Genomic DNA, 16,801 nt, shown 5'->3' on the forward strand with positions numbered 1-16,801 from the left:
GAAGGTTGAAGTAGGATCCTTGTTCCATTCCATAGGCATTCATTGAACACCTACTATGAGGGGGAGCAGAGTAGGTGATGGAGACTCAGGTAAGATGGGGTTGTAAAGAGCTGACATCTGACCAAGCTCACACCTGGAATCCAGCTACTCCAGAGGCTGAGATCTGAGGATGGTGGTTCAAACCCTGCCAGGCAGGAAACGTCTATGAGACTCTTATTTCCAATCAACCAGTCAAAAGATGGCTGTAAGGCTGTGGGCTCAAGTGGTAGAGCACCAGCCTTGAGTCAAAAAGTTTTAGGCTGGGCACTGGTCCCTTATGCCTGGAATCCCAACTACTCAGGAGGTTGAGATCTGAGGACTATGGTTCAAAACCAGCCCTACGGGCAGGAAAGTCTGTGAGACTCTTATCCCCAAAGAACTACCAACATAAAAAAAAATGGAAGTGGAGCTATGGCTCAAATGGAAAGCTCAGGGGCAGTACACAGGCCCTGAGTTCAAGCCTCAGGACTGACAAAATTTTTGTTTAAAAGGAAAGAAAGGAAGGATATCAAAATCAAAGAGACAAAGGATAAAAAGACAAATGAGGGCTGGGAATATGGCCTAGTGGCAAAAGTGCTTACCTCATATACATGAAGGCCTGGGTTTGATTCCTCAGCACCACATATATAGAAAAAGCCACAAGTGGTGCTATGGCTCAAGTGGCAGAGTGCTTGCCTTGAGCAAAAGAAACCAGGGACAGTGCTTAGGCCCTGAGCCCAAGCCCCAGGACTGGCAAAAAAAAAAAAAAAAAAAAAAAGCAGGCAAACGATTCCAAAAGCAATACTTACAAAACCATTTGGTATAAACCAACTGTACAACTCATGGGGGGGCGGGGAGGAGGAAGAAGGGGCAAATGAGGGAGGAGGTAACAAGTTGAACAAAAAATGTACTCACTGCCTGACATATGAAACTGAACCCTCTGTACTTCACTTTGACAATAAAGGAGAAAACAAGGAAGAAAGGAAGGAAGAAAGAAAGATAGTAATTGGTTGTAAAGTCCTGACACATTGCTTTTGAGTGTGTGTGTGTGTGTGTGTGTGTGTGTGTGTGTATTAGCATCAATCAGTTGAACAAGTGGGTTCCATTTAGGAATATAGTGTATTTTGATCAGATGTCCCCTCCCCCATTCCTCCTCTTCTGCTTCCCAAACCAAACTCATCAAGTATCATGATTCTGTTTTTCACACGCAGACAGGAAGTATTTTGAGCAAATGCTTCCTCCACCACCCTTTCTGTGTGTCCCTCCTCCCCACCCCTTGCAAGTACCCACACCTAGACATTTCCTTTTTGTAGTGTATAGTAATTGTTCAAAGAGATTTCGCCTTAGTATTTCATACATGCCTATACAATATTTCACACATACATGCCTATACACTATTTTTGTGCTCAAGGCTAGCATTCTGCTACTTGAGTCACAGCTCCATTTGTGGCTTTTTTTTTTTTTTTTTGGTGATTACATAGGAAATAAGAGTCTCTCGAACTTTCCTGCCTAGGTTAGCTTCCAACCATGATCTTCAGATCTTAGCTTCCTGAGGAGCTGGGATTACTGGTGTGAGCCACCAGGCTTTGGCCCTATACTGCTCATTAACACCTCTCAGTGAATTGCCATATGTTTTTTGTGTTATTTCCTCTCTAATATTCTCTCCCCACCCCTAAGCCTCTCAACAGTCTCACAATTACAAACACATAGCACAAAACCATAACACCCCCAAAACAAGACATGTACCTACCTAGACATGAGAATCAGTGGAATACTGTGGCTGACTGAGAACTAAATACACATGCCTCCAACCCTCTGATTGTTTTGCTTCCTTTTTTGGACAGAGGAGCCCCAAACATAACCAGAGATGACACAATGTCTTCGATAAATGGTGCTGCAGAAAACTGAGTTTCCACCCCGCAGAAGACTGACCTGGAGACCCCATTGTCTCCCTCCCCAGGTGCCAATCTCAATTCCAAAATGTGTCACAGGTCTTCATGATGTAGTCCCTGAACCTTTGAACCTACTTCAGGAAAGCCCAGAGAACACACCACAAGGTATGGACACAGGTGGTCACTTCTTGGATAGAATACTAGTTGCTCAGCAAAAAGACAAATACTGACCAAACTGAAAAGCTTCTGTAGAGCAAAGGAAAAAAATAGAAGGTCATTAGGGTGAAAAGTCTAGAGAAGAATGGGAGGGGGTGAGGGACAGAAAGAAAGAGTGGGGAGACAGAGGAGGAAGAGGAGGAGGAGGAGGAAAGGAATTAATAGCTAGAGTTTGGAGCCAGCCCTGCTTCTATGACCTTCCTTCTTTGTGCAGTGAACATTTATCTCCTGCTGTGTCTCCTCCTTCCTCACTCTGTCTCTGCCTCTGTTTACTTCGGTCTCTGTCTCCCTCCCACATTGGGTGCTGGGATCAAGTTCCTTCCTTCCTCCTCTCCCTTGTTCCCTCCCAATAACTGTCTTCTGATACTTGTCTCAGTATCTCTCCATCTCTCTCTTCCCTAATCTATAATTGTCTCCACCTCTCTTGTCTCTGTCTCTCTCTTCTCATCTCCTCCTCCTCCTCCTCCTCCTCCTCCTCCTCCTCCTCCTCCTCCTCCTCCTCCTCCTCCTCCTCTCCTCTTCTCCATCTACATTGAATGTGTGTGTGTGTGTGTATGTGTGATTCCTGGGACTTGAACTCAGCGCCTGGGTGCTGTCCCTGAGCCTTTTCCTTCAAGGCTGGTGCTCTACCACTTGAGCCACAGCTCCATTGCTGGCTTTTTGGTGGTTACTTGGAGATAAGAGTCTCATGGACTTTCTTGCTGTAATATGGAGGTCAGATATGGCCAGTGACATCATTGGCTGTTGAGGGGTGTCAGGTTGACTCCATCTCAGATTAAAGAGAGCAGAAGCTGACTCCATCTTTGCTAAGATCTCCCCCAACCCTATCCAGGGATGTTCCCCTTTGCTGTGATAAGATGGTGTAAACTGCTTGACCATCTGAGTAGTGGAATGTTCAAGGTTAAACCTGTGCCCTCCCATGCTTAGGTGTAGCTGCTTGCATCATGTGAGCCTGCCAAATCCATGTGCCAAGTCTAACTAAAATGATAGGTTGGTTCAAATAGTTGCTATGAGACAGACTGTAACTCCATTGGCCACCTGCGTGTGATCTGGCATACTCTGTAAGTATTGTAACCTCATTGACCACCTGTGTGTGGTGGCAAGCTTGACCATGTGGTGTTTGCCTTTATAACCCAACCCCAAACATGGCCCTGGGCACGAGGTCCCAGCTCCTGAGTCTGGGCTGTGACCCTGGCCGGTCAGTATACTTTTTACTTCCACAACAAATCCATCTTTTTACTTGAGACTGTCTCTGAGTGGTGGACTCTTGGAGGGATGGGGGATTCCCCCCCTCCAGGACCCCATTACATTGTGGTCCCCTCCCTTGAGGGGACCCCTTTACACCTGCTCTGGCTGGCTTTGAACCACAATCCTCAGATCTCAGCCTCCTGGGGAGCTAGGATGACAGGCATGAGCTACAGGCTCCTGGCTCCCTCCTTTTTAACTCTACCTCTCCCCTCTCTTTCTCTGTTCTTTTCCTCCTCCTCTTCCTTTCTTTTCTGTGTTTGTCTCTGTCCCTTCCACCCAGCATCTGTCTCCCCTCTCCCTCCATAACCCATGCAGAGGAGTGTGTGTGTGTGTGTGTGTGTGTGTGTACATATGTGCATGTGTGTGTGTTTCCCTCCCCCCTCCTCTCTGCAGGCTGTGGGGATACTGAGGCAGAGCTTCCATCACTCTGTTCCTGACAGCCACATCTGCAGCTCTGCCCCTCATTCACTTGTGGCCACAGGACTTGTCTGCTCACCTGCCTGCAGCCCTGGAAGGGAAGGCAGCCCTGTCCCACTTGCCTGCCCATGGCTAGGGAGGGAAGGCAGCCCTGGGGAGAAGTGAAAACTGGGCAGTGAGGGAGGACTAAGCTCTTCTTTTTCTTTAATTTTAAATTATTATTTTTCTCCTTCAAAAGTCACAGGGGGCGCCCCACACCTGACTCAAAACCCATCCACATACAAAGATGGAGATGGAGATGGGGTGCTTTGAGTCACAGCTTGAGCTCTCCTTCCTCCTGGGGGTGGGGGTGGGATGGGGAAACTGAGGCAGCCTGGGCTGGTGAAAACCCCTTTTCCAGATTCCAGCTCCTCAAATCAGACAGGACCACCTTAACCCCCCTCCCTTGGTTTTTCTACATTTTTATTTGACATTGCAGCTTTGAAATTGGGGGACCCTTGTGAGCTAGGCCGGGGTGGCCAGGGTGAAGGGTGCCAGGGCTAAAGAGTTAGAATCAAATGTATGAGAAAGTTTCTCCCCTGTTCTTCCTTTTCTAGCTAGGCTCTCTGGGTTTTAATATTTGGATGTGTCAGCATGAACTATCCATCTGTTTGTCCATCTGTTCATCCTTAACTGAGGCTCTGAACATGGGCTAGATTTTTATTATTATTAAATAACACCACAAAACCAACCCCAGTTTAAATAATCTCTATTCTAGGTCTCCTACTTATTCTAGCAGCTGCTGATTTAATTATGACAGAATCCACGTGCCTGATGGAAGAGGAAACAGAGGGTCAGAGGGGTCTCAGGAGGCACAGCTGAGCTTGGATTCGAACCTGTGTGGCCTGGCCCTGATCTGGGCACTTCCCTCTCTCAGGAACATACAGAGGAAGGCAGTGGGGTGGTGGTGGTGTAGGATAATTACACAAGCAAAGTCATTTCAGACATTGGAACACTCAAAAGATTCTCAGTCCAAGTTCAGTTATTATTATTATTAGTTTCCCAAGAGAGGCAGCTTACTCCCCCAGATTGATGAGAAGGAGCCAGCTTTTGGAAGAGGTGCAGAAACTGCCCACCCTTCTCCCAGACAGAACTACAGCAAGTGCAAATGCCCTGTGGCATAAACCCGCTGAAATGCTCAAGGCCAGAATAGCCAGAGGAAGAGGCTGGAGGAGGCAGAGTCCCATGAAGCAGGTTTTATTTTAGGCCATGCGGTGAATAGTTGGGGGGTGAGGGGTATCCTGAAAAGGACCTAAGATGGATCAGGAGGAGAGTAAGAGACTAGGTTTTAGAGTAAGTGGAGAATCCAGTTGTTTTCAACTGCTCAGATCCTTATTCTCTTTGCTTCTTGAGGGCCCCAGTTCCCGGGAAGTATTTGTTGCCCCTGACTGCCACAAACAAAGAAACAAACAAACAGAATCCTCTCCCTCCCTGTTCTTACGTGAACTTGATCTCACCAGATAATGTTAATGGCTGTCTCAGGATGGACAGATTTTAAATTGGAAGCTTAATTCCCTCCTGGTCACAGTTATTAGGGGGAGTAAGCACTTAGTTTCAGAGGATACCTTCATTTCCAATCGCAAAACTACCACCCGCCATCATGAAAAGCCTACATTTTCTCCCTGAAGGCCATTGAGTAAATGCATTCAGCCTCCAGCTGGCAAATCTAGGATGATTTAGGGGTGTCAATTCCTTGAGACTATTTATCTTAAACACATAGATGGTAGTCTAGCCCTGATGGCTCATGCCTGTAATCCCAGCTGTTGGGAGCCGAACCAGCAGCTAATCTCATTCTGACCTCTGGCTGTGTTTTCAAGGACGTGCAAGGAAATGGCTTAATGGAAAATCGGAAATGCTTTACTATGTCTGCCAGAGTCCATTCTTATGTTATCCAACCTCATCCTGTCTTAGCTACCATCAGATATTGCTCTGGAGTCCATTCTTATGTTAACCAACTTCATCCAGTCTTAGCTATCATCAGGTATTGCTAACTCCAAGCCTTTTTGTATTCTGGAATTTTTAGCCTATGCTATTTCCTGGTTTTCAAACTGCATATAAACTGGAAGTTAAGAATAAACATGTCTGCAGTCTTGAGTTACCATCTTGAGCTGTAGACCTCCCCCGACCCCATCTTTGTCTCTTGTCTTTTTTCTCTTGTCTTGTATTTTTCCTTTTCTTTAATCCTCGCCCCCCTCATTCAGGATTCCCTTTCATTGCCGGCTGGCTCCGGCATCCAGCTACTCAGGAGGCTATGAGCTGAGGATCATGACTCAAAGCCAGCCCAGGCAGAAAGGTCCGTGAGACTCCTATCTCCATTTAATCACTGGAAAATCAGGAGAGGCACTATGGCTCAAGTGGTAGCATGCCAGCCTTAAGAAAAAGAGCTCAGGGACAATGCTCAGGCTCTGAGTTCAAGCCCCAATATAAATAAACTTAACTAAATAAATAAAAATAGAAAAGTTAAAAATTGATCTATCTTATGATCCTGCTATATCACTGTTGGGGGCATAACCACAAAGAGAATCAGCTGATCTTAGATATGTCTGCCCACTTAGGTATAGTGTAAAACTATTTATGTAGTGAAGACAAGTGAATCAGGCCTGGTGTGTACCAAGACAGACGGATGGGTAAGGAAAATGTGATATTGCTTATACAATGGAATATTACTTGGCCCCAAAGAAGAACCGAATGATGTTGTTTGCAAGAAAAAGAAAAGGGGGAGGGAGATGATAGTACTATGGGAGACTATGTAGACTCAGAAAAATGAGCTCTGTGTGTGTGGGGGGGGGGAGGTTCCACTTTATATGTGAAAACAAAGATAGTAGAAGAAGACAGAGGAAGGACAGGGTGCATGTAAGGAGAGGGCAGGAGAAGGCAGGAGGAACAGGTGGACAAGATTCAAGCAGACCATACACAAGTCTAGAAATGTCTCCAGGAAATCCATTCCCGTGCCTATGTCTGGCTCATGATGGGAAACAAAAAATGATATTTACCTGTTTATTTGCTTACTTCTGTGCTTACTTCAATGTCATTATATTTTTTTCTTCCTGCAGTGCTGGGAATGGAACCCAGGTCCTCACATGTGCTAGGCAGTGGCCTATGAACATGCATCGATGCAGAATAAGATCAAGTACCACTAGATCATCTCAACATTCCCTCATGCAAGATGAAATCCTTCTTTCCTCTTCCCCCCCTTCCTTCTTTTTTTCCCCCATCCTGGGTGTTGTCCCTGAGCTTTTGTGCTCAAGGCTGGTACTTTACCATTTGAGCCACAGCTCCACTTCCAGCTTTTTGCTGGTTCATTGGAGATAAGTATCTCACAGACTTTCCTGCCCGGACTGATTTGAAACCACAATGCTTAGATCTCAGCCTCCTGAATAGCTGGGATTCCAGGGTGCACCTGGCTTAAATACAATGCTTATCTTCTCAGAACCACTAAGTCAGTGAAGTTGGGAGTCACTCCCAGAGAGGCCCAAGGTAACCCCTGCCACCATATTGCCCTCTCCTACTAGACAGGACCCAGGTCACAAAAACAATATTTATGGAAGGCTTAATGGTGTGCAAGGCCTTTTCTCCTAGGTCATTGGACACAACAGTACACAAGACCATGTTTGGGTAAAGACACCCTAGGCACTATTTGTCCAAAAAGATAAAAAAGAAAGAAAATGGGAGGAGGAGGGAGGGAGTGGGGGAATTTGGGGGTAGAAGTTGGGGGCCACAGAGGAAGTGTAGGTGAGAGCGCGCGCACGCACACACACACACACACACACACACACACACACACACACACACACACACTGTAGACAGTCCATTGGAAGATGGAGTGACTCTCCAGACACCAGGCAGCTGGAGCCCCTTACCTGTCACCATGAGGTACCTGAGCCCCAGCAGCACCAGGAGCCACTGCCGGCCTCCAGGGGGGCCCTGCTGGGCCATTCAAGGCATCAGGAAGGTGTGGGGGCCACTCCTGACCCCTTGGTCCGGCCCGCAGGCCCAGCTCACAGACATGGCAGCCACCCCCTCCCGCCCCAGGGCCCCAGCAGCAGCCAGGTGGATGGGATCCAGTGGGTATCAAATGTAAGCCATTGGTCTTAATCCCCTGAGGGGCAGGGCGGGAAGGGCCTTTTCATCTGTTCCCAGGCTCTGATTGGCTCCCAGGGGCTTGAGGAGTTATGGATTAAGGAAGACAGAGGTGACATCTATATGAGAGCAAGGAGGAGGTCCCCAGCCTGAACTGCAGACTTTTGCTTTCTGCCCACTAATATGTTTAGTATTCATATATATATATATATAAACACTATATATGTACACACATATATACATACATATACATATATACATTTACACATATACAAATGTACATGTATCTGCATATACACCTATCTATGTTAGGACAATGGAGAAGAAAGAACAGGCTGGACTTGATTTCAACAGGTGAGGACTGTTTATTAAGGAACAGCAGGGAAGGGCAAGCAATCTTCCTGGGGGAATGGAGGTTGTGAAAGGAGGTGGGGTAGGAGTCAGGCTTTTGTTTACTTCAGTACAGGGGAGAAAGTAGGTGAAAAGGGCCTAAGTGACTCCATCTTAAAAATCTAAGCTTGCTCTCCCCTAAATACAGAAAGCATGCACAAAACATTTTTTGAGAAAAACTGCTGAATGTCTCAGATGGAGGATGTATGTGTTAGATATAAACAGAAATTGAAGTTTAACTTTAGGAATGTGGTTTAGCTCTCTGCTAACAAAGTTTTACTATAGCCCTCTGCTAACAGAGTTAACTATGGCCCTCTGCTAACAAAGTTAACTATAGATAAGATTAGCCTATTTCTCTCTGCTTGCTTAGTGTGATGTATTGTTAATCAAACATATGCCTGACTGTGTGGAAGTTTCCCCAGATTGCTTAAGAGTTGTTTGTTTCATGATACTAAAAGACTGTTAGATTGTGACTCGGGGCCTCTGAGTGTCATCAGCGGAGGTCCGAGCTAGCTCGCAATAAACGCCTCTTTGCTGTTTACTTCAGTGGTGGTCTACATCATCTGGTGGTTTACATCATCTGGTGGTCTTTTCGGGGGTCCTGAACGCGAGCATAACATAGGGTATCCTTCTACTTTTGTGGTTACAACCATTACCATGAGGTAGAGTTGGTATACGTGGTGATAGTTAACTCCCTTGTCACTAGAGAGCAGAGAGGAGCCACCTTATTTCCAAGGTCTTGAGCTTTTTGTGTGCAGGCAGCTCTAATTTGAGCATACTTAGGGGAGTAACTTATACAGTTGTCTTGCCTTGGCTATTTGACCTTTTCAAGGTTCAGTTCTCCGGCTTTCTGAGTATGATAACCTCTTAAGCCTTTTCTGGCTTCACAGCTTGGCCTCAGAGTTCCCTATGGGTTAGGCCCATGATGGAACGCTTACGGCCAAACTTAGATCAGACTGCCCTGCCTGTGTCCAGCATGTCTGTGCATACCTGGGGTACATGCCTGGGATAATAGGGTGGGGGGTCAATCCTTTATGTTCCATCTTTAGACACATAAGAAGACTGGCCTGAGAGGGGAGAGGTAAGTCCTTCAATATATACATATATTTATATATGAATGTATATGTGTATATTTATATACATATGTGTGTATATGTACATTATATGTATGTGTATAAATAAATAAATAAATTTAAAGAGAGATAAACAGAGAAAGAGAGAGAGCGAGAGAGAGAGCGCACCAGTAGTCCTCTTAGGGCTTGAACTCAGGGCCTGGCACTATCCCTGAGCTTTTTGCTCAAGGTTGGCGCTCTACTCCTTGAGCCACAGCTCTACTTTACAACCTTTTGGTGGTTAGATGGAGATAGAGTCTGATGAGATATTCCTGCCTGGGCTGGCTTTGAAGTGTGATCTTCAGTTCTCAGCTTCCTGTGTAGCTAAGATTTACAGGTGTAAGCCAAGGGTGCCTGACCAAAGTCTGGTTTCTAGTAGGAAACAAAACAAAACAAAAGCTATCTGTTTAATGATTTGGTTATTATTTTTTACTTGATTATCTATATTATTATATCTGTTTACTTATGGGCTTACTTCTGTATTTACTTGAAAGTTACGATCATTTTTTCCTTCTTGCAATGCAGGCACACTCGCAGGCAAATGTTCCTCCTCTAACCGACACCCCCAACCCTTTGAAGTTACACGAATAAATAATATTTTTATTTATTTATTTTTGCTAATCCTGGGGCTTAACCTAAGGGCCTGAGCACTGTCCCTGGCTTCTTCCCGCTCAAGGCTAGCACTCTGCCACTTGAGCCACAGCGCCGCTTCTGGCCGTTTTCTGTATATGTGGTGCTGGGGAATCGAACCTAGGGCCTCATGTATCCGAGGCAGGCACTCTTGCCACTAGGCTATATCCCCAGCCCCCTTATCTATTATTTTTTTAAAAAATAACAAGATGATTGCAATATAGGCTCTTTGTTATTCATCCTCTACTTCTTAAACCAGATGCCCACTGGTGGCTCACACCTGTAATTCCAACCACTCAGGAAGTTGTGGTCTGAGGATCAGGGTTCAAAGCCCAGCCCAGGCAGGAAAGCCCATGAGACTAATGTCTAATTAACCAGCCAAAATAAACAAACAAAAAAAGCCAGAAGTGGAGCTGTGGCTCAAGTGGTAGAGTGCCAGCCTGGAGTGAAAAAGCTAAGGGACAGCACCCAGACCCTAAGTTCAAGCCCAAAGACAGACAGACAGACAGAGAGACAGACATACGCATACGTACAATGAACTCTTAGCCTCAGAGAGCTAGACAGAGCTCTGTCACAAGCCAGGCCTCCAGAGATTCAGGGCTCCAGGATCCCTAGCTCCAGTCCTGGGGTGACCAGCAGGCAGCTCCTCCCCCTCCCTGGAGACTGCAGGAAGCTCGCCAAGTCCTGGCATTTGTAACTGAGCTGCCCCTTTGTCTCCTGGGCACCTTTCCTTTGTCTGTGGGAGGAGGAGGTGGTGGCCTCTGCTGCCCCTTTTCTGTCCATGTAAACACCTGCGCTCCCTCAGCCCAGAGGAGACATTGCATTTCCCAGGGTGTGGCTTGTCTCTCCCCAAATACTACCTTTAGGAGGACCCCAAGTTAACACCCTGGCTGGTATCTTTGAAGTCCTTTAGTCAAGGCCCAGAAAGGTAGCTATGACCTGCTCTCACTTGGCAGAAGTTAAAAAGTTTGATTTTACCAGACACCAGAAGTTCATGCCTGTAATCTCAGCTACTCAGCAGGCTGGGATCTGAGGATCACAACTGGAAGCCAACCTAAGCAGGAAAGTCTTTGAGACTCTTATCTCCAATGAACCATCAAAAAGCTGGATGTGGGGGCTGGGGATATAGCCTAGTGGCAAGAGTGCCTGCCTCGGATACATGAGGCCCTAGGTTCGATTCCCCAGCACCACATATACAGAAAACGGCCAGAAGCGGCGCTGTGGCTCAAGTGGCAGAGTGCTAGCCTTGAGCGGGAAGAAGCCAGGGACGGTGCTAGGGCCCTGAGTCCAAGGCCCAGTACTGGCCAAAAAAAAAAAAAAAAAAAGCTGGATGTGGAGGTGTGGCTCAACATGGCAGATCATTTGCCTTGATCAAAGGTAAAAGAGCTCAAGGATAGCACCCAGGTCCTGAGTTTAAGCCCCAGGAATGGTATTTAAAAACAATGATAATGTTGGGAATATGGCCTAGTGGCAAGAGTGCTTGCCTTGTATACATGAAGCCCTGGGTTCGATTCCCCAGCACCACATATATAGAAAACAGCCAGAAGTGGCACTGTGGCTCAAATTGGCTGAGTGCTGGCCTTCAGCAAAAAGCAGCCAGGACCCCAGTAAGAATGTCATATATCAAGGAAACTAACAATAACAATTGTTGGAGGGGATGTGGCCAAAAGGGAACCCTACTTCATTGTTGGTGGGAATGTAAACTGGTTCAGCCACTCTGGCAAGCAGTATGGAGATTCCTGAGAAGGCTAAATATAGAACTCCCCTATGACCCAGCAGCCCCATTTTTGGGTATCTATCCAAAAGACCACAAACAAATTCACAGTAATGCCACCAGCACAACAATGTTCATCGCAGCACAATTTGTCATAGCGAGAATCTGAAACCAACCCAGATGCCCCTCAGTAGACGAATGGATAAGGAAAATGTGGTACATATACACAATGGAATTTTATGCCTCTATCAGAAAGAATGACATTGTCCCATTTGTAAGGAAATGGAAGGACTTGGAAAAAATTATACTAAGTGAAGTGAGCCAGACCCAAAGAAACATGGACTCTATGGTCTCCCTTATTGGGAATAATTAGTACAGGTTTAGGCAAGTCATAGCAGAGCATCACAAGGCCCAATAGCTATACCCTTATGAACACATAAAATGATGCTAAGTGAAATGAACTCCATGTTATGGAAACAATTGTTATATCACAATTGTAACTACTTTCAATGTCCCATGTGTATCTGTAGCTTCTATTATTGATGATGTTCTTGTATCACCTTCCTGTGGTTGTACCTACACTATCTCTGTAATCTTATCTGAGTATATTGGAACCGTGTATACTGGTATTGGAACTAGGAAATTGAAAGGGAATACCAAAATTGAGAGACACAGGGTAAAAAAAGACAAACAACTACAAAAGCAATACTTGCAAAACTGTTTGGTGTAAGTGATCTGAACACCTCAGGGGGGGATAGGGAAAGGGGAGGAGAGAGGGGGTATGAGGGACAAGGTAACAAACAGTACAAGAAATGTATCCAATGCTTAACGTATGAAACTGTAACCTCTCTGTACATCAGTTTGATAATAAAAATTTGAAAAACAAAAAAACAAAAAGCAGCCAGGGACAGTGCTCAGGCCCTGAGTCCAAGGCCAGGACTGGCAAAAAACAAACAAACAAACAAAACACACCAATAAGCCACCAGCACAACAATGTTCATCGCAGCACAATTTGTCATTGCTAAAATAGGGAACCAACCCAGGTGCCCCTCAGTAGATGAATGGATAAGGAAAACGTGGTACATATACACAATGGAATTTTATGCCTCTATCAGAAAGAATGGCATTGCCCCATTCATAAGGAAATGGAAAAACTTGGAAAAAATTATACTAAGTGAAGTGAGCCAGACCCAAAGAAACATGGACTCTATGGTTTCCCTCATAGAGAATAATTAGCACAGGTTTAGGCTAATCACAGCAGAGGATCACAAGAGCCTAATAGCTCTGCCCTTATGAACACATAAGATGTGCTAAGTGAAATGAACTCCATGTTATGGAAATGAGTGTTATATCACTGTTGTAATTACTTTCAACATGCCATGTGAAACCGTAGCTTCTATTCTTGATGATCCTCTTGTATCCCCTTCCTGTGGTTGTTCCTGCACTATCACTGTATCTCATCTGAGTACCCTGGATACTGTATATACTGGTATTAGAACTAGCGAAGTGAAAGGGAATATTAAAATCGAGAGACAAAGGATAAAAAGACAAACAACTCCAAAAGCAAGCCTTGCAAAACCATTTGGTGTAAACCAACTGAACAACTCATGGGGGGAGAGGGAAAAGGGGAGTGGGGACAGGGGAATGAGGGAGGAGGTAACAAATAGTACAAGAAATGTACCCATGGCTTAATGTATGAAACTGTAACCCCTCTGTACATCACTTTGACAATAAATAAGTAATTATTATTTTAAAAAATTCAGCAAAGACATCAAAAAGACTTCTTATACTATAAAAAAAAAAGCCCCAATAAGGGCTGGGATGTAGCTCAGTGGCAAAGAGCTTGATTAGCAAGTGCAATATCTTGGGTTTGATCCCAAGTACCAAAAAAAAGAACACACACACACACACACACACACACACAGTTAAAAATAATAACATAAAAAGGTATGATTCTGTTCTCTTCTTAGAAATGAGTTTTCGCTGGGAGATGGTGGCTCACACCTGTAATCCTAGTCACTCAGAAGGCTAAGATCTGATGATCATGGTTTGAAGCCAGCCTGGGCAGGAAAGTCCATGAGACTCTTATCTCCAATGAACTACCAGAACACCAGAAGTGGTTGCTGTGGCTCAAAGTGGTAGAGCACTAGCCTTGAGCAAAGGTGCTCAGGGACAGTGCCTAGGCCCTGAGTTCAAGCCCTATGACCAACCTAAATGAATGAATGAATGAATAAATGAAAAGAAATGAGTTTTCTTTTCAGCTTCCATGCATTAACGATAAGAAGATGTGCCCATCTGTGGCTGGCTGATTTCATACCATCGTTTTGGAAGAGATTAGAGGAAAGGGGGTGGGACTTCCTGTCCTGCATAGCATCACATTTTCCTTTGGAAGTAGAAAGTGGAGGCAAGCTTCTTTCTTGACACTTAAACACCTGGTTGTTACCCCAGGGTCAACCCTGTCCCCCCTTCCACCCCACTGATGGGAACAGATGACTCACCTGTGCTTTCCTAGCATCCTTGGCTCTCATTTCCTCCTGTCTCCTCGTGCAGACAAGCAAATCTTAATCACCTCTAGGAGTCACTCCTGGTTCTTCGGTTTGATCTTATAAGAAAACTGGTCACTCTTTTCTATGTGTGTGTATGTGTCTGTCTGTCTGTCTGTCCTGGGATTTGAACTCAGGGCTTGGGTGCTGTCTCTGAGCTGTTGTTTTTGTTTTGTTTTGTTTTTTGTTTTGGCTCAAGGCTGGTGCTCTGCCACTTGAGCCACTACTTTGTTTTCAGCTGTTCTGGTGGTTCACTGGAGATAAGCATCTCATAGACTTTCCTGCCTGGCCTTGAACTGCCATCCTCAGATCTCAGTTTCCTGAGTAGTTAGGATGACAGGTGTGAGTCACCAGCACCCACCTTGAAAATTGGTCACTCATTAGCTCTGCTAAAATGGTCCTATCTTTAGGCCATTACCTCATAGTATTTACTCTGCTTGTCCCCTGTGGATATATATATATATATATATCCCCTGTGGAGATATATATATATATATATATATATATACACACACACACACACACACATATATATATGTGTGTGTGTGTATACACACATATGTACATACACACACACATGCCTGTCCTAGGGCTTGAACTAGGGTCTGGGCACTATCCTTAACCTTCTTTGCTTAAAACTTGTGCTTTAACACTTGAGCCACAGCTCCACTTCTTTTTTGGTAGTTAATTAAAGATAAGTGTCTCATGGGTTTTCTTGCCCAGGCTGGCTTCAAATTGCAATCCTTAGATCTCAGCCTTCTGAGTAGTTAGGGTTACAAGCATGAGCCACCAGTGCCTGGCTGAAATATCTTATTAAAAACAAATATATATATGGCCTTCTCTAAGGACTTTATTGGAAACTACAGTTTTGTGAATGGTGGTCTTATACACAAGCTTATAGTATTCAGCCATGAGAAGGAGATCAAAGCTTCCAGTTTTTAGCAACCTGGATGGGAATGGCAAAGTAAGCCAGGCACAGAGACACAAAGACTGCATGTATTTGTTTCCAGACTGATTATCAGATTAGAACTTATCAGCACTTCTCACAGCCTGGGAAGTATGTGGGGCAGGGGGAGATGTGAGGAGGGTGATAAAGACGGATAGCAAGCATGATTTTCAATGTTTTGTCGCTAGGGAGGGTAATTATATTTGACAGCAATGCATTGACTATTTCAGTGTTACTCAGGCACTGGTGGTGCATGCCTGTGATCCCAGCTAATGCACTCAGGAGGCTGAGATCTGCGGGTTGTGGATTGAAGGCAGCCTGGGCACGAAAAATCCTTGAGACTAAGCCAGCCTGGGCATGGAAAAATCCATGAGACTCTTAACTCCAATGAACCAGCATAAAAAGCCAAGAAGTAGAGCTGTGGCTCAAGTGACAGAGCACCAGCCTTGAGCAGAAAAAGCTCAGGGATAACTCCCAGGTCATGAGTTCAAGCTCTAGGACCAGCACACACACACACACACACACACACACACACACACACACACACACACACACACACACACTTCTGTATGTCTTTAACTTGTGCAGGAAACACAACTTTTCATCCAAAAAAACCCTTGAAGTGGGGCCGGTGATGTGTTTCTGCTGCCTTCGTGTGTTCATATTTGGAACTGCACCCACTGGAGCATCGGCCTTGTACATAAGCCTAAAGCAGTTCAGTACCAAAAGCCAGCTTTGAACACTGCTCCCCTGCCCCATCCAGACCCACCCTGTCCCGGGACTCTGAAGATTGGTCTGTCTGGAGAGGAGTCAGCAGACTGTGGGATCAGATAGTAAAGAGCGGTGACCTTCATTCTGACTGTCTCCCCTCTCTTTGCCTCTGCTGTTCTCCTGTCTTTCTCTGCTTTTAGACTATACTTTTTTTTTTTTTTTTTTTTTTGGCCAGTCCTGGGCCTTGGACTCAGGGCCTGAGCACTGTCCCTGGCTTCTTCCCGCTCAAGGCTAGCACTCTGCCACTTGAGCCACAGCACCGCTTCTGGCCGTTTTCTATATATGTGGTGCTGGGGAATCGAACCTAGGGCCTCGTGTATCTGAGGCAGGCACTCTTGCCACTAGGCTATATCCCCAGCCCTATACTTTTTTTTTAAACCTCCCTTCTTTCTTTCACCTCCTTTGACTCTCCTCCTTCCCTTTCCTTCTTCTTTTTCTGTCCCTCCCTTCCACGTCTCCATTTTTCCTGTGCCAGACGGAGAGGAATCACTGTTTTCCATTAAAGAATAGAGGGCTGGAAATGAGGCTTAGTGGTAGAGTGCTCACCTAGCATGTATGAAGCCCTGGTTTGATTTCTCAGCACCATATAAACAGAAAAGGCCAGAAGTGATGTTTGTGGCTCCAAATGGTAGAGCTCTCTAGCCTTGAGCAAAAAGAACCTTAGGGACAGTGCTCAGGCCCTGAGTTCAAGCTCCAGGACTGGCCAAAAAAAAAAGAAAAAAAAAAAAAGAAAAGAATGGAGAGCTGCTCAGAGTGAGATTGAAGATGAATCCTCTGGGTGATTA

The sequence above is a fragment of the Perognathus longimembris genome, chromosome 3, assembly GCF_023159225.1.
Source record: "Perognathus longimembris pacificus isolate PPM17 chromosome 3, ASM2315922v1, whole genome shotgun sequence".
In the NCBI taxonomy this organism is placed as follows: Eukaryota; Metazoa; Chordata; class Mammalia; order Rodentia; family Heteromyidae; genus Perognathus; species Perognathus longimembris.